The sequence below is a fragment of the Moschus berezovskii genome, chromosome 15 (genome assembly GCF_049115385.1).
Source record: "Moschus berezovskii isolate FMDL1 chromosome 15, NW_MosBer_1.0, whole genome shotgun sequence".
NCBI lineage: Eukaryota > Metazoa > Chordata > Mammalia > Artiodactyla > Moschidae > Moschus > Moschus berezovskii.
In genome coordinates, this window is record NC_142474.1 from 50,638,251 (window position 1) to 50,661,075 (window position 22,825).

A 22,825-nucleotide genomic window follows, 5' to 3' on the forward strand; every position below is an offset into this window, starting at 1 on the left:
TGAAGTCGCTGAGTCGTGTCAGAACCTTAGCGACCCCACAGACTGCAGCCCACCAGGCTCCTCCATCCATGGGGTTTTCTAGGCAAGAGTACTGGAGTGGCTTGCCATTGCCTTCTCCGGAACAGACAGCTAATCACCATAAATTGCTGATCATCAAGCACAACCGAATCTACACAATTCCAACCAATCATTCTCAAAACGTTGTCTTCACGTCTACATCTTTCTCTTGCTCATTTTTTTTCCCCTTAAAAAATATGAAATATCTTAAACACTTTCTTGAATATAAGGTCTAAGAGGCTGAAAGGGTTTGCTTTATCCCTAGTTCTTAAAGGGCTTCCCCGGTGGCTCAGATGATAAAGAATCTGCCTGCAGTTCAGGAAACCAGGGTTCAATCCCTGGGTCAGGAAGATCCCTGGAGAAGGGAATGGCAACTCACTCCAGTTTTCTTCCCTGGAGAATTCCATGGACAGAGGAGCCTGGTGGGCTACAGTCCATGGGGTTGCAAAGAGCTGGACATGATTGAGCAACTAACACTTATACTAATGGCTGATTCATGTTGATATTTGGCACTTCCACTAGTTTTTAAAACAGTGTTTAGCACATGCAAGATACTCATTTTCAATGAATGGACATAGAAACGTACACAAATTAAAACAGGAAGCACAATGGTACCCCCATGCTTTATCAAATGTTGACATACTACTATATTTGCTTCACATTTTTTTCTTTCACGAAATTAAATATTGCAGATAAAGTGGAAACCCCTATGTGTCCTTTCTGGATCCTGTTCTCCTCTCTCCATCCCTAATGATAGTTGCTGTCAATCATTTGGCATTTATCTTTCTCCTGTCAAGTTTTGGAACTTCATGCCTATTTAGAGCACTCTGTAATATTATATAGCATTGTTGTGAAGGGATATAGCTTCACATAAGTGGCATCATACTCTAGATATCATTGTACAACTTTTTTCCTTCTGCATTATGTTTTTGAGATTAATCGATATTGATTCCTGTGGCTCTAGTTCTTTCATTTTAAGTTGTGTAGGATTCCTTTTCACTTGCTTGTATCACAGTTTGTTTATTCATTCTCTTATTGATGGACATTCAAATGATTTCCACATTGTTGTCATTAGTGGCACCGCTATAACGAACATCCCTGTACAAATGCCTTTGTGCCACAACCTGCAAGAATTCCTCTAGGAAAGATGTGGAATGCTGGGGCCCAGGGAATGTCAAGTTTCATTTCTGCTAGATATTGTCAAATTATTCTCCAAATATTTTGTACAAATTAACATTCCCAATAGAAATATTTGAAAGTTCTCCTTGATCTACATCCAAGTCACCATGTGGTACTGTCAGGCTTTAAATATTTTTCTAACCTCATGATGTGAGATGGCAACTTAAAAAAAATTTATGTGTCTCTGATTACCAGTAAAAGTGAAACAATATTTCATGTTCATGGTCATTAGTTCATCCTCTTTTATAAACTGTCACCTCATATAACTGCCTATTTTTTTAAAAGTAAGACCTTTTAAAAAAATTTATTTGAGCAGTTTAAGGTTCATTGTTAGAAGGAAAGGTACCAATATTTTCCATATACCCCCAGCCCTCACACATTCATTGTCAACCCTGCCCCACCAAAGAGGTACATTTGTTTCAACTGATGAAGCTACATACATATCATAGGAGATCCACAGTTTACATTAGGGTTCTCTCTTGCTCTTCTCGGAGAAGGCAATGGCAAGCCACTCCAGTACTCTTGCCTAGAAAATCCCATGGATGGAGGAGCCTGGTGGGCTGCAGTCCATGGGGTCGCTAAGGGTTGGACATGACTGAGCGACTTCACTTTCACTTTTCACTTTCACACACTGGAGAAGGAAATGGCAACCCACTCCAGTATTCTTGCCTGGAGAATCCCAGGGACAGGGGAGCCTGGTGGGCTTCCGTCTATGGGGTCACACAGAGTCAGACACGACTGAAGTGACTTAGCAGCAGCAGCAGCCTGCTCTTCTACATTCTATGGACTTGGGCAAATGTATAAGTACATGTATCCATCATGATGGTGTCAGACAGTATTTTCACTGCCCTGAAAATCATCTGTACTCCACATATTCATCCCTCCTTCTCCCCAACCCCCCAAAACCTTGCCTATTGGTTTTTTTATCAAGTCAGTTCTTTCTTTTTAATTCGAAGGCAATAATTATATACTTTGACAAACAATTCTTTGTCAAATAGGAACACTGTAAACATTTTCTTTCATTCTGTGTTTTAATTTAACTACATTTATATTAAATAGCATCTTTTTTCATGGAGGAGCTTCCCAGGTGGCACTAGTGGTAAAGAACCCTCCTGCCAATGCATGAGATGTAAGAGACTCTGGTTTGATCCTTGGAGTGGAAAGATCCCCTGAAAGAGAGCATGGCAACCCACTACAGTATTCTTGCCTGGAGAATCCCATGAACTGAGGAGCCTGACAGGCTATGGTCCACAGCATCGCAAAGAGTCAGATATGACTGAAGTGACTTAGCACATGGATCTTCCCCGGTGATTTAGGTGGTAAAGAATCTGCCTACACTGCAGGAGACATGGGTTTGATTCCTGGGTTGGGAAAATCCCCTGGAGAAGGAAATGTCCACCCACTCCAGTATTTTTGGCTGGGAAATCCCATGGAGAAAGGAGCCTGGCAGGCTACAGTCCATGCGGTTGCAAAGAGTCGGACACAATTGAGGGACTAACACCTTTGCAATAAGAAAGCCTTCCTCAGCGATCAATGCAAAGAAATAGAGGAAAACAACAGAATACAAAAGAGTAGAGCTCTCTTCAAGAAAATTAGAGATACTAAGGGAACATTTCATGCAAAGATGGGCTCGATAAAGGACAGAAATGGTATGGACCTAACAGAAGCAGAAGATATTAAGAAGAGGTGGCAAGAATACATAGAAGAACTGTACAAAAAAGATCTTCATGACCCAGATAATCATGATGGTGTGATCACTGACCTAGAGCCAGACATCTTGGAATGTAAAGTCAAGTGGGCCTTAGAAAGCATCACTACAAACAAAGCTAGTGGAGGTGATGGAATTCCAGCTGAGCTATTTAAAATCCTGGAAGATGATGCTGTGAAAGTGCTGTACTCAATATGCCAGCAAATCTGGAAAACTCAGCAGTGGTCACAGGACTGGAAAAAGTCAGTTTTCATTCCAATCCCAAATAAAGGCAATGCCAAAGAATGCTCAAACTACCGCACAATGAAGGAAATGGCAACCCACTCCAGTGTTCTTGCCTGGAGAATCCCAGGGACGGGGGAGCCTGGTGGGCTTCCGTCTATGGGGTCACACAGAGTCGGACACGACTGAAGTGACTTAGCAGCAGCAGCAGCAGCATATGCTAGTAAAGTCATGCTCAAAACTCTCCAAGCCAGGCTTTAGCAATATGTGAACCGTGAACTTCCAGATGTTCAAGCTGGTTTTAGAAAAGGCAGAGGAACCAGAGATCAAATTGCCAACATACACTGGATCATCAAAAAAGCAAGAGAATTCTAGAAAAACATCTATTTCTGCTTTATTTACTATGCCAAAGTCTTTGGCTGTGTGGATCACAATAAACTGTGGAACATTATGAAAGAGATGGGAATACCAGACCACCTGACGTGCCTCTTGAGAAACCTATATGCAGATCAGGAAGCAACAGTTATAACTGGACATGGAACAACAGACTGGTTCCAAATAGGAAAAGGAGTACGTCAAGGCTGTCTATTGTCACCCTGCTTATTTAACTTCTATGCAGAGTACATCATGAGGAACGCTGGGCTGGAAGAAGCACAAGCTGGAATCAAGATTTCCGGGAGAAATATCAATAACCTCAGATATGCAGATGATACCACCCTTATGGCAGAAAGTGAAGAGGAACTGAAGAGCCTCTTGATGAAAGTGAAAGAGGACAGTGAAAAAGTTGGCTTAAAGCTCAACATTCAGTAAACAAAATCATGGCATCTAGTCCCATCACTTCATGGGAAATAGATGGGGAAACAGTGGAAACACTGTCAGACTTTATTTTTTAGGGCTCCAAAATCACTGCGGATGCTGACTGAAGCCAGGAAATTAAAAGCCGCTTACTCCTTGGAAGGAAAGTTATGACCAACCTAGATAGTATATTCGGAGAAGGCAATGGCAAGCCACTCCAGTACTCTTGCCTAGAAAATCGCATGGACAGAGGAGCCTGGTGGGCTGCAGTCCATGGGGTCGCTAAGGGTCGGACACGACTGAGCGACTTCACTTTCACTTTTCACTTTCACACATTGGAGAAGGAAATGGCAACCCACTGCAGCGTTCTTGCCTGGAGAATCCCAGGGACGGGGGAGCCTGGTCAGCTGCTGTCTATGGGGCTGCACGGAGTCGGACACAACTGAAGCGACTTAGCAGCAGCAGCAGATAGCATATTAAAAAGCAGAGACATTACTTTGCCCAGAAAGGTCCGTCTAGTCAAGGCTATGGTTTTTCCAGTGGTCATGTATGGATGTGAGAGTTGGACTGTGAAGAAAGCTGATCGCCGAAGAATTGATGCTTTTGAACTCTGGTGCTGGAGAAGACTCTTGAGTCCCTTGGACTGCAAGGAGATCCAACCAGTCCATTCTAAAGGAGATCAGTCCTGGGTGTTCATTGGAAGGACTGATGCTAAAGCTGAAACTCCAATACTTTGGCCACCTCATACGAAGAGTTGACTCATTGGAAAAGACTCTGATGCTGGGAGAGATTGGGTGCAGGAGAAGAGGATGACAGAGGATGAGACGGCATCACTGACTCGATGGACATGAGTTTGAGTGAACTCTCGGAGTTGGTGATGGACAGGGAGGCCTGGCGTGCTGTGATTCGTCGTAAAGAGTTGGACACGACTGAGCGACTAAACTGAACTAAACACTTTTGCAAAGAAGTTTAATATTTTAAAGAAGTCAAATTTGTTGACTCTTTCCTTAACTGCTATTGTATATTGCTTAAGGACGCTGTCTCTGCACCTTGAGGTCTTAAGGATTTTATTTTATGTTATCTTCTAAATTTTAAAAATAATGCTCCACACACTGAGTTTAAAATCCAGCCAGGGGAACAAGGTTAGAAGTAAATTTTACATTTTGCCATACAGATAGCTAATTTTCCTACCACCATTTTATTACCCCAGTGATCAGTAATGCAACTTCTGACAAATATTAAGCTTTCCAAGATGAATGGGATTGAACTCTGTGTTCTTTTCCACTGGGTACCTTCTCTATCTTTGTGCTAACATCACACTGTATTAATCACTATAATTTTACAAACAGTATTGATCTCTTCCTTACTTTGCTCTTCTTTAAAGATTTTTTGGGCTATTCTTGTCATTTTCTCCACATATAAAGGACACATCAAGTTCTATATAAAACTCTGAGGATATTTTAAATGGAATTACATTTTAAATTGAATTTATAAATTAATTTTGAGTAACCTGCTATCTTTACTATAGTAAACCTTCCAATCCCAAACATGGTTTTTATGACTTCTCCATTTATTTGAGACTTCCATTACTTCAATAATGCTGTACCTTCTTTTTAATTATCAAGTACATTTTTGTTGGATTTAGCCTTAGGTAAATTATAGTTTTTACTGTTGTTGCAAAAAGTATGTTTTGTGTATTGCTTTTCTAATGGATCATGAGGAATGTTATTGATTATGTTGAGGTTATATCAAAAAATGTGCACCAACTTTCAAATTAGTTTTAGAATTTTATATTGGCTTATTACTAGGAATAAAATTATGTCTTAGGCTTTATATGTATGGATGTGAGAGGTGGACTGTGAAGAAAGCTGATCCTCGAAGAATTGATGCTTTTGAACTGTGGTGCTGGAGAAGACTCTTGAGAGTCCCTTGGACTGCAAGGAGGTCCAATCAGTCCATTCTAAAGGAGATCAATCTGGATGTTCTTTGGAAGGACTGATGTTAATGCTGAAACTCCAATAGTTTGGCCAACTCATGCAACAAGCTGACTCACTTGAAAAGAGTCTGATGCTAGGAGGGATTGGGGGTGGGAGGAGATGGGGACGACAGAGAATGAGATGGCTGGATGGCATCACCAACATAAGTTTGAGTGAACTCTGGGAGTTGGTGATGGACAGGGAGGCCTGGCGTGCTGTGATTCATGGGGTTGCAAAGAGTTGGATATGACTGAGTGACTGAACTGAACTGAACTGAAACATAGCTCATGTCTTTCTATCCAATTCTTTATGTTTTTAATTAATCTGTTGGGTTACCTAGAACCTTTAGTACATTCCTGAATGGAGTGGTGATACAAAATATCTTTTGTTTTTGGTCCCTGACTTTAGTGAGAATGCTTATAAAGTTCTCATCAATACACATGATTATTGTAGGTTTTAGATATTAGGTATAGAATGTTCTCTTCTATTTCTACCTCACTAAGATTTTTTGAAATCATGATGAATGTTGCTTTTTTAATCAAATGCTTTTTATGGAATTACTGAGATGACCAGAAAGATGTTTTTAATCTCTTAATGTAGCACATTATATCAAAAGATTTTGGAATCCCTTCTGAAACCACCCTTCTGCTCCTGAAATGAACCCAACCTGAACATAAATACTGCCAAATTTCACTTGGTATTATTTTACTTAGAATGTTTTGCCTCCATGCCCATAAGTAAAATAGGTCTATGGCTGACCTTTCATATGTTTGCCCTGGTCTCAAGAGTACACTAATGCATCTCTTTGTCCCCAATATACATGGTGCAAAAGTTTGCATAGTTTGTGTGGTGGCAGAATGGTGACCCTCCCAAAGAAGTCTATGTGCTAATCCTGGAATCTGTGAATATGTTGCCTTGTCTTACATGGCAAAAGAGACTTGGCAGATTTAATAAAGTATAACAAAGAGACCTGGTTCAATCCTTGGGTCAGGACTCCCCTGGAGGAGGGCATGGCAACCCACTCCAGTATTCTTGCCTGGAGAATCCCATGGATGGAAGAGCCTGGCGGGCTACAGTCCATGGGGTCACAAAGAACTGGACACGACCGAGCAACTGAGCTGGCACACATCACAATGGACTATTTCCCACCGTATCTTCTGCTTTCCTTACTAATCTTTGTCTGCTTAGTGTAATAATTCCTAATAGAGGTTTGTTAAAACCTTCAACTATGATCATGCACTTGTCAATTTATCCATGTAATTCTGTCAGTTTTTGCTTTGCATATTTTGATGCTGTGTCATGAACTAATTTGTGATTGGTTTGGCCTTTTGGTGGATTATCCCTCTATTGTTATGTCATTTCTCATTTTATACCTATTAGTGCCATTTGCCCTACATTCAATCTTGACTCATATTAATACTGTTGTATTGGTGTAGTGGAAAGCACTCCTTACCCAACTCATATACCCTCAGTTTCATGTCTAGGTTCAAAGGCTGCTTTCTTTATGGTCATGGTAGGACACTCTACTTATCCACAAGGCAAGCCCAGAAAGCCAGAGAGCCAGCATCCCCAGAGCTAGTGCTCAGTGTTGATAGTTGGGTTCAGTTCAGTTCAGTTCAGTTGCTCAGTCATGTTCACCTCTTTGTAACCCCATGGACTGCAGCATGCCAGGCCTCCCTGTCCATCACCGACTCCTGGAGTTTACCCAAACTCATGTCCATTGAGTTGGTGATGCCATCCAACCATCTCATCTTCTGTCATCCCCTTCTCCTCCTGCCTTCAGTCTTTCCCAGCATCAGGGTCTTTTCAAATGAGTCAGCTCTTCAAATCAGGTGGCCAAAGTATTGGAGTTTCAGCTTCAACATCAGTCCTTCCAATGAACACCCAGGACTGATCTTCTTTAGGATGAACTGGTTGGATCTCCTTGTAGTCCAAGGGACTCTCAAGAGTCTTCTCCAGCACCACAGTTCAAAAGCATCATTCTTCGGCACTCAACTTTCTTTATAGGCCAACTCTCACATCCATACATGACCATGGGAAAAACCATAGCCTTGACTAGATGGAACTTTATTGGCAAAGTAATGTCTCTGCTTTTTAATATGCTGTCTAGTTTGGTCATAACTTTCCTTCTAAGGAGTAACGGTCTTTTAATTTCATGGCTGCCGTCACCATCTGCAGTGATTTTGGATAGTTGGGTAGTTGATCACTAAACACTCTTGCTCTCTTGTTCCTCAGGTAGAAGCTCTGATCTGCCTTCTGCTTTATCTTCCAGAGTCCCCAAGGGGTGGAGCTTCAGTTGCCATGGTGCTAGGTGGCTGATGATACCTTTGATTGTCTTCCTTCTCTTTCCATCTCCCTAATTGTGTTTCCTGGAATCATCTCCCAAGTAAGTACATGCACTTGAATCCTTGCTTTGAGAAAAGTCAACTAGCTTTCTTTTGGTTAATACAGTTGACCCCTGAGTGATCCCATGGTTAAGGTCACTGACCCTTTGCTCAATCTCTGCATTTACCTTACAGCTGGGTCCTCCTATTCACTGTACCTCCCTGCTTGTGGTTGTGTGGATGCTAAGTTGCTTGGTCGTGTCCAACTCTTTGCAACCCTATGGGGTGTAGCTCCTCTGTCCATGGAATTCTCCAGGCAAGAATACTAGAGTGGGTTGTTGTGCCCTCCTCAAGGGAATCTTCCCAACTCAGGGATCAAACCCACATCTCTTACATGTCCTGCACTGGCAGGTGGGTTCTTTACCACTAGCACCACCTGGGAAGCCCCTGCTTGTGGTTCTGAATCCCCAGTTCAACCAGAGACCATGAAGCACTGTAGTATTTTCTATTGAAGAAAATTGACATATAGGTGGACCTACATAGTTCAAACCTGTTTTGTTCAAGGGTCAGCTGTATATGCATAGAGTATCTTCCTCACCCTTTATTATAAATCTTTTATGTGATTTTTTAAAAGATTCTTGTCAGAAAGATAGAGCTGACTTTAAAAATTCCACCCTGAAAATTTTTGTCTGTGTGGGAAACAAAATTCATACACAGAAATCTGTTACATTTCTATACATTAACAAAGAAAGATGGGAAAGGGAAATTAGGAAATAATCCCACTTTCATCATCACATCAAAAAGAATAAAATACCTAGGAATAACTTACCTAAGGAAACAAAATATCTGTACTCTGAAAGCTATAAATGCTGATCAAAGAAATAGAAGATCACACAAACAGATGGAAAGATATACCATGTTCTTGGATAGAAAGAATCAATACTGTCAAAATGACTATACTACCCAATGCAATCTACAGATTCAACACAATCCCTATCAAATTACCAATGACATTTTTTTTCACAGAACTAGAACAAAATTTTTTTAATTTGAATGTTAACGTGAAAAACCCTGAATAGTCTAAGCAATCTTGAGAAGGAAAAACAGAACTGGAATTCCCCAGTGGTCCAGTGGTTAAGATTTCATGCTTCTACCACAGGGGACACAGGTTTGAGCTCTACCTGGAGAACTAAGATCCTGCATGTCACATGGCCAAAAAAAGAAGAGGGAGACAGGGAGTGGTACTGAATGAATCAGGTGCCCTGATTTAAGACTATACTACAAAGTTATAATAATCAAAACAGCATGGTACTGGCACAAGAACAGAAGTAGAGATTAATGGAACAGAATAGAAAGTTCAGAAATATACCCATGCACCTATGGTCGATTAATCTATGATGAAGCAGGCAAGAATATACAGTAGAGAAAAGACAGTCTCTTCAGTAAGTGGTGCTGGGAAAACTGGACAGCTACATGTAAAAGAATGAAACTAGAACACCATACACAAAAGTAAACTCAAAATGAATTCCATTCCATTCCGTCGCTCAGTCGTGTCCGACTCTTTGCGACCCCGTGGACTATAGCCTACCAGGCTTCTCCGTCCATGGGATTCTCCAGGCAAGAATACTGGAGTGGGTTACTGTTTCCTTCTCCAGGGGATCTTCCCGACCCAGGGATCGAACCCGGGTCTCTCACATTGGAGGCAGACGCTTTAACCTCTGAGCCACCAGGGAAGCCCCAAAATGAATTAAAGACCTAACAGTCTTTAAAGGATTCAGTACGGCTGAGGTGCTGTTATCCCTCTGATAGGAACTCTAACTCAGTGTAAAGCCCCAAAGGTCTGTTACTTATTTTTATTTTATATTGTACTATATTTTATTTACAGTGTTGTGTTTGTTTCAGGTGTATAGCAAAGTGATACAGTTATACATATATATATATATGAATTAACAAAAGCAGTTCCCATCTTTTGATGGGGTGCTCATGGTTTATAACATAAATGGCATTATTTTGAGAGAGGGATAACTTAGGTATGGCGTTGGGCTTTTTTTCTTTTTGCAGCTTGAGGCAGTTGTAAAATAACTTAATGTAGCTTTTTACAAGTGTGTATTCTATAGTATTTTTTCATTTGGTGAAATTTTAACTGTTAATGTTTTTGGCATTGTGCTTTGTACCATTTATTAAATAAAAAATTTTTAAAAAAGACCTAAAAGTAAGATAGATACTATAAAACTCTTAGAGGAAAACAGAGAAAGGACACTTTTTTACATAAATTGCAGCAAGTTCTTTTTGGCTCTGTCTCCCAAGGAAAATAAAAACAAACAAACAACAACAACAACAAAACAGGACCTAATTAAACTTGAAACTTCTGCATAGCAAAGAAAACCACAACCAAATGAAAAGACAACCTATGGAATGGGAGAAAACATTTGCAAATGATGTAGTCGACAAGGGATTGATCTCCAAAATACACAAACAGCTCATACAGCTCAATATCACAAAAATGAACAACCCAATCAAAAAATGGGCAGAAGATCTAAATAAACATTTCTCCAAAGATATACAGATGGCCAAAAGGTACAAGAAAAGATGCTCAGGATCACTAATTATTAGAGAAATGCAAATCAAAACTACCATGAGGCATCACCTCATACCAGTCAGAATGGCCACCATCAAAAAGTATGCAAACAATAAAATCTGGAAAAGGTGTATAAAAGGAAGCCTTCCTATATTATTGGCCACAGTATGGAGAACAGTATGGAGGTTACTTTAAAAGTTAAACATAGAGCTACCATATGATCCTGCAATCCTACTCCTGGGCATATATCCAGAGAAAACCATAATTTGAAAAGATACATGCAATGCACCCCAGTGTTCACTTTGGTACTATATTTACAGTAGCCAAAGCATACTACTACTACTAAGTTGCTTTAGTCGTGTCCAACTCTGTGCGACCCCATAGACGGCAGCCCACCAGACTCCGCCGTCCCTGGGATTCTCCAGGCAAGAACAGTGGAGTGGGGTGCCATTGCCTTCTCCAATGCATGAAAGTGAAAGTGAAGTCACTCAGTCGTATCCGACTCTTCACGACCCCATGGACTGCAGCCTACCAGGCTCCTCCGTCCATGGGATTTTCCAGGCAAGAGTACTGGAGTGGGGTGCCATTGCCTTCTCCTAATAGAAGCAACCTAAATGTCCATCAACAGATGAATGAATAAAGAAGATGTGGTACATGTATACAATGGAATACTATTCAGCCATAAAAAATAACAATGCCATTTGCAGCAAGCTAGATGGACCTAGAGAAGGCAATGGCAAGCCACTCTAGTACTCTTGCCTAGAAAATCCCATGGATGGAGGAGCCTGGTAGGCTGCAGTCCATGGGGTTGCTAAGGGTTGGACACGACTGAGTGACTTCACTTTCACTTTTCACTTGCACACATTGGAGAAGGAAATGGCAACCCACTCCAGTGTTCTTGCCTGGAGAATCCCAGGGACGGGGGAGCCTGGTGGGCTTCAGTCGATGGGGTCACACAGAGTCGGACACGACCGAAGTGACTTAGCAGCAGCAGCAGCAGAGCAACTAACTCCATGTGCTACAACTACTGAAGCCCACATGCCTAGAGCCTGTGTTCCACAACAAGAGAAGCCATGGCAATGAGAAGACCTTGCACCCCAACTAGAGAGTGGCCCCCACTTGCCAAAACTAGAGAAAGCCTTCTCGCAGCAACAAAGACCCAGTGCAGCCGTAAATAAATAAATTTAAAAGACTTTGCTTTAAAAAAAATAAACCAGGGGCTTTTAGACCATAAGATTATGGCAAAATCCTCTTTATTCCACTAAAAGGCTAAAACTATAATCACACCTTAGACTCAAAACCAGAAAGATTCTTGAAAAACTGAAATTGACAAGCGTTGATAACATAAGTATCCAAGTCTATGATCTGTAACTAGTTACATGAACTCTCTAATTTTGGAACCCTGAGAGTTGGACTGTGAAGAAAGCTGATCTCCGAAGAATCGATGCTTTTGAACTGTGGTGTTGGAGAAGACTCTTGAGAGTCCCTTGGACTGCAAGGAGATCCAACCAGTCCATTCTAAAGGAGATCAATCCTGGATGTTCATTGGAGGGACTGATGCTAAAGCTGAAACTGCAATACTTTGGCCACCTCATGCGACGAGTTGACTCACTGGAAAAGACTCTGATGCTGGGAAAGGTTGGGGGCGGGAGGAGAAGGGGACGACGGAGAATGAGATGGCTGGATGGCATCACCGACTCTGTGGACATGAGTTTGAGTGAACTCCGGGAGTTGGTGATGGACAGGGAGGCCTGGCGTGCTGTTATTCATGGGGTCGCGGAGAGTCGGACACGACTGAGCGACTGAACTGAACTGAACTGAGGTCATTAAGAAACTTACATTGATACAAACTTACATTGGACTTGGAGTGTGGTAGCCTGCATCTGTTCTAGTATGTGTGTGTATGTTACAATCCTAAAGTAAAACGACATAGACCTGCAAACCTTTGCTTCTCACATTTTCTATAGAACAAACATTATCTCATAATAGTTTTCTGCCTAACAACTGTCACTTTCTGAGGTGTTTGTCTTTGACTCTATAAAGCTGGAGGCTGAGTCATTACAGTATTGCCTGGAACATTCTCTTGCACATAGCAGTTACCCTAATATTTGTGGAGTGAATGGTAAGCTCCTATATTCTTATACATTCCAGATTTTAAGTTAAAATTAAGCAAGAGAGACATTTTGATGAAAATGCATAAAACAGAAGCTCTGAAGGTTTTGTGGTGGGCCCAGATAGAGCTCAGAGTGTTTGAACATAGGAGGTCAAATCGGGCGAGACCACCAGTCAAGGGACACAAACAGTGCACGTGCCCTGGTCACAGCCTCAGTTAACTGTGGACAGACAGGAGGGCACGGAAGCCAGCCAAATAGCTCTCTTGAGTCCACTAAATTGTTTGGGGTTAAACTTGGATGCTTAGACACAAGCTTATGACAAATCTGGTAATGGCTGCCTTAATGGAAACATAGTACATGGGGTTCATCCACCAACTGATTCAACACCTTAACATTGAATGTAAGTGGGACCCTTCATGTCTGGTCTCCCCACCCTGGTGCTGTCATCATTCCACTAATTGTTCTACTTTCTGCGCCATCCACTGTGAACTCATCACGCTTCTCTGAACTGTATCTACCTGGATCTCAGACTTCGGTTTGTTCCTTTCCTTCCTCATAGATTACTGTACCTTCTCTCTTTTCCTTTGTTCCTCATAGGTCTCCTGCCTCCTACTTTTCCTTCACAGCTTTGCTTAAACATGGGCTCTCATGAAAGTGTTTTCAACTTTCAGGGGAGTGTTTTCAACTTCCCCAAATCAGGTACAGCACCTTCCTAATGTGTCCCTAGAGTGCCCACTCACCCCAACACTAAATACATGGTTTTGAAACTTCCACTTTTCATGGCTGTCTATCCAGCCAGGCAATGTGATCCCCAAAGACGGGGGCTAGTTTACATTCCAGGTGCATTCCAGGACCCAACACGACTGGCACACAGAGGGGAGACAGTACATGGTTATTGAATGAGTGGTGAGTAATGAGTGAAGAATGAATGTCTGTGAACAGGTTTGAGAAGGCAGCTGAGTCATAGGCAGCCTGAGGAGGCTGGTGAACAAGCTGGTTAAGTCTCAAACCCACCAAAAGAAGTGTGTCTGGTCAGGTGTCAAGGGAGCTTTAGGGGAGACCAGAAGGCCTTGATGTCACAGCAGAGCTGTGCTAAGTAAGGTCAAGTCAAAGGTAGGCAAAGCTGCTGCTGACCCCATAGATGGCAGCCCAAAAGGCTCCTCTGTCCCTGGGATTCTCCAGGCAAGAACACTGGAGTGGGTTGCCATTTCCTTCTCCAATGCATGAAAGTGAAAAGTGAAAGTGAAGTCGCTCAGTCGTGTCCGACTCTTTGCGACCCCATGGACTGCAGCCTACCAGGCTCCCCCGTCCATGGGATTTTCCAGGCAAGAGTACTGGAGTGGGGTGCCATTGCCTTCTTCGAAGCAAAGCTAGGGCTGAGTAAAACTATCAAGTGGGCCAGAACTGGTCTAGAGAAATTCTACCTTGTCCTGGTGTTTCCCGACACCTGTTCCCTGTGTAAGCTGAATCCAGACACCAAATCCCCTCCCACTCCTTCTCCTCCATACAACACTGGCTCTCCAGACACCTTCTGGGAGCTATAGACACTGCCTGATAAGGCCTCCTCCTCCATCACAGATATTTAGACTGCAGGATGTTCTCAAGTCTAATGGGCTTCCCTGGTGGCTCAGAGGTTAAAGCGTCTGCCTCCAATGCGGGAGACCCGGGTTCGATCCCTGGGTCGGGAAGATCCCCTGGAGAAGGAAATGGTAACCCACTCCAGTATTCTTGCCTGGAGAATCCCATGGACGGAGAAGCCTGGTAGGCTACAGTCCACGGGGTCGCAAAGAGTTGGACATGGATGTTCTCAAAAACTCTGGCACTTTGACCACAAGAAGCTTCCCACTCTTCTGCTGGTCAGAGGGGCATGGGCTTCAACAGTCTCTAAGCAGAGAGTCAGAGAGCCCCCCAGGAAGACAAGAACTCAACCAACGAGAGGCACTGAGGTTTAGTTAAAGAGGGAGGTGCCTGCCATAATGATTGTGGGTTGGATCTGGTATTTAAAGATGCATGAACTACAAGTACACACTTTCCACAAATGGGAATCTATTATTTCTCTTTTAAGCCAGCTGTTTTCTCAGCTTTGTTCCCTATAATGCAAAAGAGACCTTGAGATATATCTTTCCAATCCTACATCCTCAGAAACTTACACTGATACTTTCATAAGGGGACTCACTTTTCCTTCAAGAATCCCTCTGTGACACAAGTCTGTTTGGGTATAGCCTAATGCATGCTTAATAAAGATATACGGCCATAAAACTGAGCAAGATTCCTGATAGCCCGTTATTTACAGTAACTGTGGATTGTGAATGGACATTTTAAAGAGAAGCTTACAAGTTAGTTGTACTTTCTGGTAGTAATTACCTCCCACAAACATGACTCACTTCGGCAGTTTAAATGTAAGAGCTGGGTGTCCTCAAATCAACAGGCTTATAAATAAATCTCTGAATCATGAACTGAATGCACAAATGTTTTAAATATTTCTCTTGATCTCAAACACAGCTTTAGAGTTAAGATTTTATGCATTACAATACCCTTGGGGAAAGAGTTAAAAACAGAAGCAGAGATCATGGCTGTCTCTGTGTTCTGGGGTGAAGCTTTCTGCACTTTGGAAGTCACCTTCCTTTTGGGAAGACGGGAACTCCGGCAGCCAGTGTGAAGGGTATGTTTTCTTCCATCCAGGAGGGGAGGCTGCTTTTTTATGTTGATGCAGCCCATTTGCTTTGTTTCTTAAATATTACTCACAGGGTGGACTTTTATGGTAGCATGGCAACGTCAATGCGTTGGGGTGGGACGGCCCAGGAGTCCAGAGGCTAACAGAACATATAACTGGAGAAATGTGGCTGCGTCAGCTAGGAATGCCGAGGAGAGAAACATCCAGGCCAGAGGACATATTCATATTTTTGGAATGCTTGCTCAAAGACGCTGTGTACCTCAACAAGCGTTGGTTTTCTAATCAGTGGAACATTTTTTAAAAAACATTTTTAAAAAGTCCACTTTGAAAGCATTAACAGAAATTTAGGTGCTGACATCATCTACCCCCTAGATTCATTTCTTTTTGTGAAGTTCTAAAGTTTTATTTGTGTCTGGTTAAAAACATATTAGAGGTTTCTCAGACTCAGAGACACAGAGAACAGACTTGGGGTTGCCAAGGGGGAGGATGGGAGAGGGATGGACTGGGAGTTTAGGGTTAGCAGATGCAAACTATTACATTTAGGATGGATAAACAATAAGGGCCTACTGTATAGCATAGGGAACTATATTCAATATCCTGGGATAAACCATAAGGGAAAAGAATATAAAAAAGAATGTGTGTACGTATGTGTGTGTGCATGCTTAGTTGCACAGTCATGTCCAACTCTTTGTGACCCCATGGACTGTAGCCTGCCAGACTCCTTTGTTCATGGGATTCTCTAGGCAAGAATACTCGAGTGGTAGCCATTCCCTTGTCCAGGGGATCTTCCCAACCAAGGGTCAAATCCTGGTCTCCTGCACTGCAAGTGGATTCTTTACTGACTGAGCCACCGGGGAAGCCCATGTATATGTATATGTATGTATAACTCAGTCACATTGCTGCACAGCAGAAATTAACACAACAGTGCACATCAGCTATTGTTATTTAGTCACTAAGTCCTATCCGACTCTTTTTGCAACCCCAAGGACTATAGCCTTCCAGGCTCTTCTATCCATTGGATTTCCCAGGCAAGAATCCTGGAGTGGGTTGCCATTTCCTCCTTCTTCAGGAGATCTTCCTGACCCAGAGATCAAACCCACATCTCCTGTACTACAGACAGATTCTTTACCGCTGAGCCACCAGAGAAGCCTATATCAACTATATTTCAATAAAATTATATATATATATATATATATATATATTAGAGGTTTCTATTTGATTCTAATTATTTCATGGATTTCAGCATATAAAGGTAGTCACTCACATGGGCCAATGAGTCAAATCTGTAGTGGAAGATCTATCATCTGTGTTTAAAATATGAAATCACATGTCAATACACATATGGTTCTTTTTCTCCTGCTCAAAATTGCCATGTGGCAGCCAGCCTATCACTGAATCCTATAGAATGTTTGGCATCAAAAGAGAACTGCTTCAGCTGATCATTCTTTTCCCATACTTTTCTGAATTTGTGTCTATGTTGTTCCTTGGGCGGCTGCTGTTGCATTCCCAACTCTTGGAAGGATCCAGGGAAACACAGGACTCCTCTGTGGCCAAGGGGAAAGATGCTGCCAAGAATGCTGAACTCCCAGTGAAGGTCACCAAATACTACAGAATGGATTCAGTGCAGTAAATCATCTTGTTGTTGCACACAAATGAATAGCCAATGGCAAAGGAATTTTGTGGAGAAATCTGATATCATATAATAATAGTAGTAGAGCTAGACATGGAGGAGCACAGTAAAATACCTCTGAAGGGCATGTAGCAATTCCGTGGTTAGTCAAGGACCAATCCAAAGCTCAGAACATCCCAGAATAATCATCATGACAAAGAACCGAGATGGGCGGCATGGATTAGACTGCCCCATGTACAGCTCAGTAACACAGGCCAGAAACTTTCCACCTGGCTCTCATTACAAGTCTTTTAAAGAAGACAGAAAACCAGACCCGCACAGTCTATTCTCTTCAATGTGAAATGATCACCTCTGACTTGAAGACACATGGCATGTCAAAAGATGGGGCAATTCCCTCTACAGATCCACTGGAGATGCTCATGGTGCCCAGGATATTAATTCTGATCCAACAAGAGTTTAAGTTTGGGGGTGCAGGGACAGTGTGGGAGGATGGTAGTTTGGAGGACATCCCATTGCCCATTCTCAAACCGCTTTTACAATGAGAGTAACTTACTGCTAAGGATGGGACCCTGAGGGACTTTCACAAGCATCTGGGGAGAAGGAAAATTTCCTGGATGCAGATAGGAAGGGATGAGGTGAGGGCAGAGGATGCTGACTGACCCTCCAAGTCCTAGGCTCCTTTGCCAGGCAATGTGAGGTTTCTTCTCCAAAGGCAGCAGCAAATACTTTTGACTTTAAAAACAGTACCAGATGACAGACTTTCTCACAGCAAAGGAAACCAGAAACAAAATGAAAAGACAACCTATGAAATGGGAGGAAATATTTGCAAACAATGTCACTGACAAGGGCTTAATTTCCAAAATATACAAACAGCTGATACAACTCAACAACAAAAAAGCAAATAACACAACTGAAAAATGGGCAGAAGACCTAGAAAAACATTTCTCCAAAGAAGACATACAGATGGCCAGTAGGCACATGGAAAAGTGCTCAACATGGTCAGTAATTAAGAGAAATACAAATCAAAATTACAGTGAGGTATCACCTCACTCCTGTCAGCAATCATTAATGGCCATCATTAAAGAAGTCTGCAAGTAACAAATGCTGGAGAGGGTGTGGAGAAAAAGGAACCTTCCGACACTGTTTGCGGGAATGCAAGTTGGTGTAGCCATGATGGAGAACACTATGGAGGTTCCTCAAAAAACTGAAAATAGAACGACCATATGATCCAGTAATCCCACTCCTGGGCATATATCCAGACAAAAGATACATGGACCCCTATGTTCATAGCAGCACTATTCACAAAAGCCAAGACATGGCAACAACCTAAATGTCCATCAACAGATGAATAAAGAAGAGGTGGTACATATATATAATGGAATACTACTCAGCCACTATGAAGAATGAAATAATGCCATCTGCAGAAACATGGATGGACTTAGTGATTATTACACTAAATGAAAGAAGTCAGAAAAAGACAAATACAGTATGATATCACTTAAATGTATAATAGAATTTAAACACGACACAGATGAACTTTTATCTATGAAACATAAACAATCTCACAGACACAGATAACAGACTTGTTGTCAAGTGGGAAGGGATGTGGGGGAGGGATGGAGTGGAAGTTTGGGATTAGTAGATGCAAACTACTATATATAGGATGGATAAACAACAAAGTCCTACTGTATAGTACAGGGAACTATATTCAGCATCCTGAGATAAACCGCAATGAAAAAGAAAATAAAGATGAGTGTGTGTGTATCTACCTGATTCATTTTGCTGTACGGCAGAAATTAACACAACATTGTAAACCAAATATATTGCAATTTTCAAAAATTATTTTGACCCTTTTAATTACTGAGCTCCCATTCTTACCAGTGATGGAGTTCCCTAGCTGGGTTCCCCTGCCAGTTAGATACTGCTGCTGCTAAGTCACTTCAGTCGTGTCCGACTCTGTGCGACCCCATAGACGGAAGCCCACCAGCCTCCCCCGTCCCTGGGATTCTCCAGGCAAGAACACTACATTCCTCAAATGTGGCTATAAAACTAAACTCACTCCAATGACAGAAGCGGGCAGAAATAATATAAGTGATTTCTGGGCCACCCTCTTAATCGCAAGGTGCTTGTTCTGAACCTCTCATTCCTGCTGGCTGGGAGATATGATGGTTCAATCAATCTGGGAAACCACAGGTTCAGGGTGGCAGAACACCCCCATACCTCTGGATACGCCTATGGGCTGAGGTGAAATAAATGTATTTCTATCTTAATTAAACGACTGTATTTTAGATCTGTTTGTTACAGCAGCTAAATAATTAGCCTAACAAACACTCCCCATGCAGAAGGTGCTGTATTTTATTCCTCTTTGTAACCGCATCATGATTCACCTCAGTGGTTTATACTGAATAAGCATTCAGTAGCTATTTACTGGGATGCATACTGAAAAAGGAATAAATGAACTCCATATATGTGTAATGTTGTCCCTGAAATATTCAGAAGCTTAAAATCCTACATACTTTTCATTTTTAAATATCAGACAAAATTATATACTGCCTGGTTTTACCATAACACATCATAATAGGGCTACAATTAAAATTGGTAAAATGTAAAAAGTACAGAAAATGAAACGACTCAAAGATGGTATCTATATAATAAAACTTTGGGTTTTTTCCCCAGTTTGTAGAGTATCATAGAATTGTAAAATAATACACTCAAGGATAAATTATGGATTAACAATTTAAATTAATCTTAAATCTAAATTTATCCTTTATTCTTCCCAAGAAAAGTTATCAACTTCCAAATCAGCTAATACATTGCTATAACAACTGCAAACATGTGTTTCATAAAAGGTGATCAATACGCATCAAAGAGCTTGACCCCCTCATCAAGACAGTATGGTACTGGCATAAAGACAGAAATATAGATCAATGGAACAAAATAGAAAGCCCAGAGATAAATCCACGCAACTATGGACACCTCATCTTCGACAAAGGAGGCAAGAATATAAAATGGAGAAAAGACAGTCTCTTTAACAAGTGGTGCTGGGAAAACTGGTCAGCCACTTGTAAAAGAATGAAACTAGAACACTTCCTAACACCATACACAAAAATAAACTCAAAATGGATTAGAGAGCTAAATGTAAGACCAGAAACTATAAAACTCCTAGAGGAGAACGTAGGCAAAACACTCTCCGACGTAAATCACAGCAGGATCCTCCATGACCCACCTCCCAGAATATTGGAAATAAAAGCAAAAATAAACAAATGGGACCTAATTAAAATCAAAAACTTCTGCACAGCAAAGGAAACTATAAGCAAGGTGAAAAGACAGCCTTCAGAATGGGAGAAAATAATAGCAAATGAAGCAACTGATAAAGGATTAATCTCCAAAATATACAAGCAGCTCCTGCAGCTCAATTCCAGAAAAATAAATGACCCAATCAAAAAATGGGCCAAAGAACTAAACAGACATTTCTCCAAAGAAGACATACAGATGGCTAACAAACACATGAAAAGATGCTCAACATCCCTCATAATCAGAGAGATGCAAATCAAAACCACAATGAGATACCATTTCACACCAGTCAGAATGGCTGCTATCCAAAAGTCTACATGCAATAAATGCTGGAGAGGATGTGGAGAGAAAGGAACCCTTTTACACTGTTGGTGGGAATGCAAACTAGTACAGCCGCTATGGAGAACAGTGTGGAGATTCCTCAGAAAACTGGAAATAGAACTGCCATATGATCCAGCGATCGCACTCCTGGGCATACACACCGAGGAAACCAGAATTGAAAGAGACACATGTACTCCAATGTTCATTGCAGCACTGTTTATAATAGCCAGGACATGGAAGCAACCTAGATGTCCATCTGCAGACGAATGGATAAGAAAGCTTTGGTACATATACACAATGGAGTATTATTCAGCCATTAAAAAAAATGAAACAAACCTGATTCTTTACTGACAAAATCTGATCAAAACAATTTGTAAATCAATCCTGGGTTCCTCACAAAGTTAGTTGTGTGAAAATAGAGTAGACTTCCTTTAAAAAAAATGTTACTTAATTCACCTCTAGTTATTGCAATTAAAGATTTCGGCCAAAATTTTTTTAGTTTTTTCTTGTTTGCTTTTAGTGTGGGCCATTTTTAAAGTCTTTATTGAATTTGTCACAATATTGCTTCTGTTTTATGTTTTGGGTTTTTGGCCTAGAGGCATGTGGGATCTTAGCTCCCCCACCAGGGATGGAACTGCACCGCCTGCTTTGGAAGGTGACGTCTTAACCACTGGACCACCAGGCAAGTCCAGCCAAAATTTTTTCATGGCAGAAGAATCAGTGGAATTTCATGTTGCTTCACAAGTATATGATTTTTAAAAGGTTGCATTGCTGCTTGCTCAAGGCTAAACTACTTCTGCTTTTTTTTTATTGGAGGCTAATTACTTTACAATATTATATTGGTTGGTTTTGCCATACACTGACATGAATCCTCCCGGGGTGTACATGTGTTCCCCTTCTTGAACCCCCCTCCCACCTCCCTACTCCCCATTACTTCTAATAGTAAAGCTTTGAAGGAGATCGATCCTGGGTGTTTATTGGAAGGACTGATGCTAAAGCTGAAACTCCAATACTTTGGCCACCTCATGCGAAGAGTTGACTCACTGGAAAAGACTCTGATGCTGGGAAGGATTGGGGGCAGGAGGAGAAGGGGACAACAGAGAATGAGATGGCTGGATGGCATCACCGACTCGATGGACATGAGTTTGAGTGAACTCTGGGAGTTGGTGATGGACAGGGAGGCCTGGCGTGCTGTGATTCATGGGGTCGCAAAGAGTTGGACACAACTGAGCGACTGAACTGATGAAGAGCCTTTTTAAAAATTCAAAACCAAAGAAATGTAGTGTAGAGCCTTGTTGTTGATCAATCATTCAGTCACGTCCAACTCCTTTCGATCCCGTGGACTGCTGCACACCAAGCTTCCCTCTTCTTCATTGTCTCCTGGAGTTTGCTCTAACTCATGTCCATCGAGTTGATGATGTAGAGCCTAGGTGTTAATATACCAACACTGAGTTTCAGGGCTGAATGTCAGTCTTCCTTCTGCCAGAGGAGAAAATCAATTGCCAGTCTGTCTACTAGGAAATTCTATAAAGACTTCCTCCCAGACCTCCCTTCACTTGGTTCTAAGGGTACAGTAATTTCTTAAGGTCAAACTAATAAGCCTTAGCAACTATAATTGTGTGTTCTCACCACCAATATACTTATTAAAGTCAAGTCTTTGTTAGAGTTCATTCTAATTCTACAAAACAATTTTTTATCTCAGCAAATCAACCTCCTTCCCCAATGGGTGATGTATTAAATATACAGACTGATTAGCATCCTTTTAGTTTAATCAACTATAAATGGTATGCCTGCATCGCCCTTGCGTTGGTATCTCAAGCTACTTACCATTCTTTCATTCAGGATGATGAAAAATCACTTACGGCCATTTACATTGCTGGCATGTAAATTTAAAGTAGCTATCCATCACAAAAATATATTATGAAATTATTAAAATGGCATTTCATTGTACTT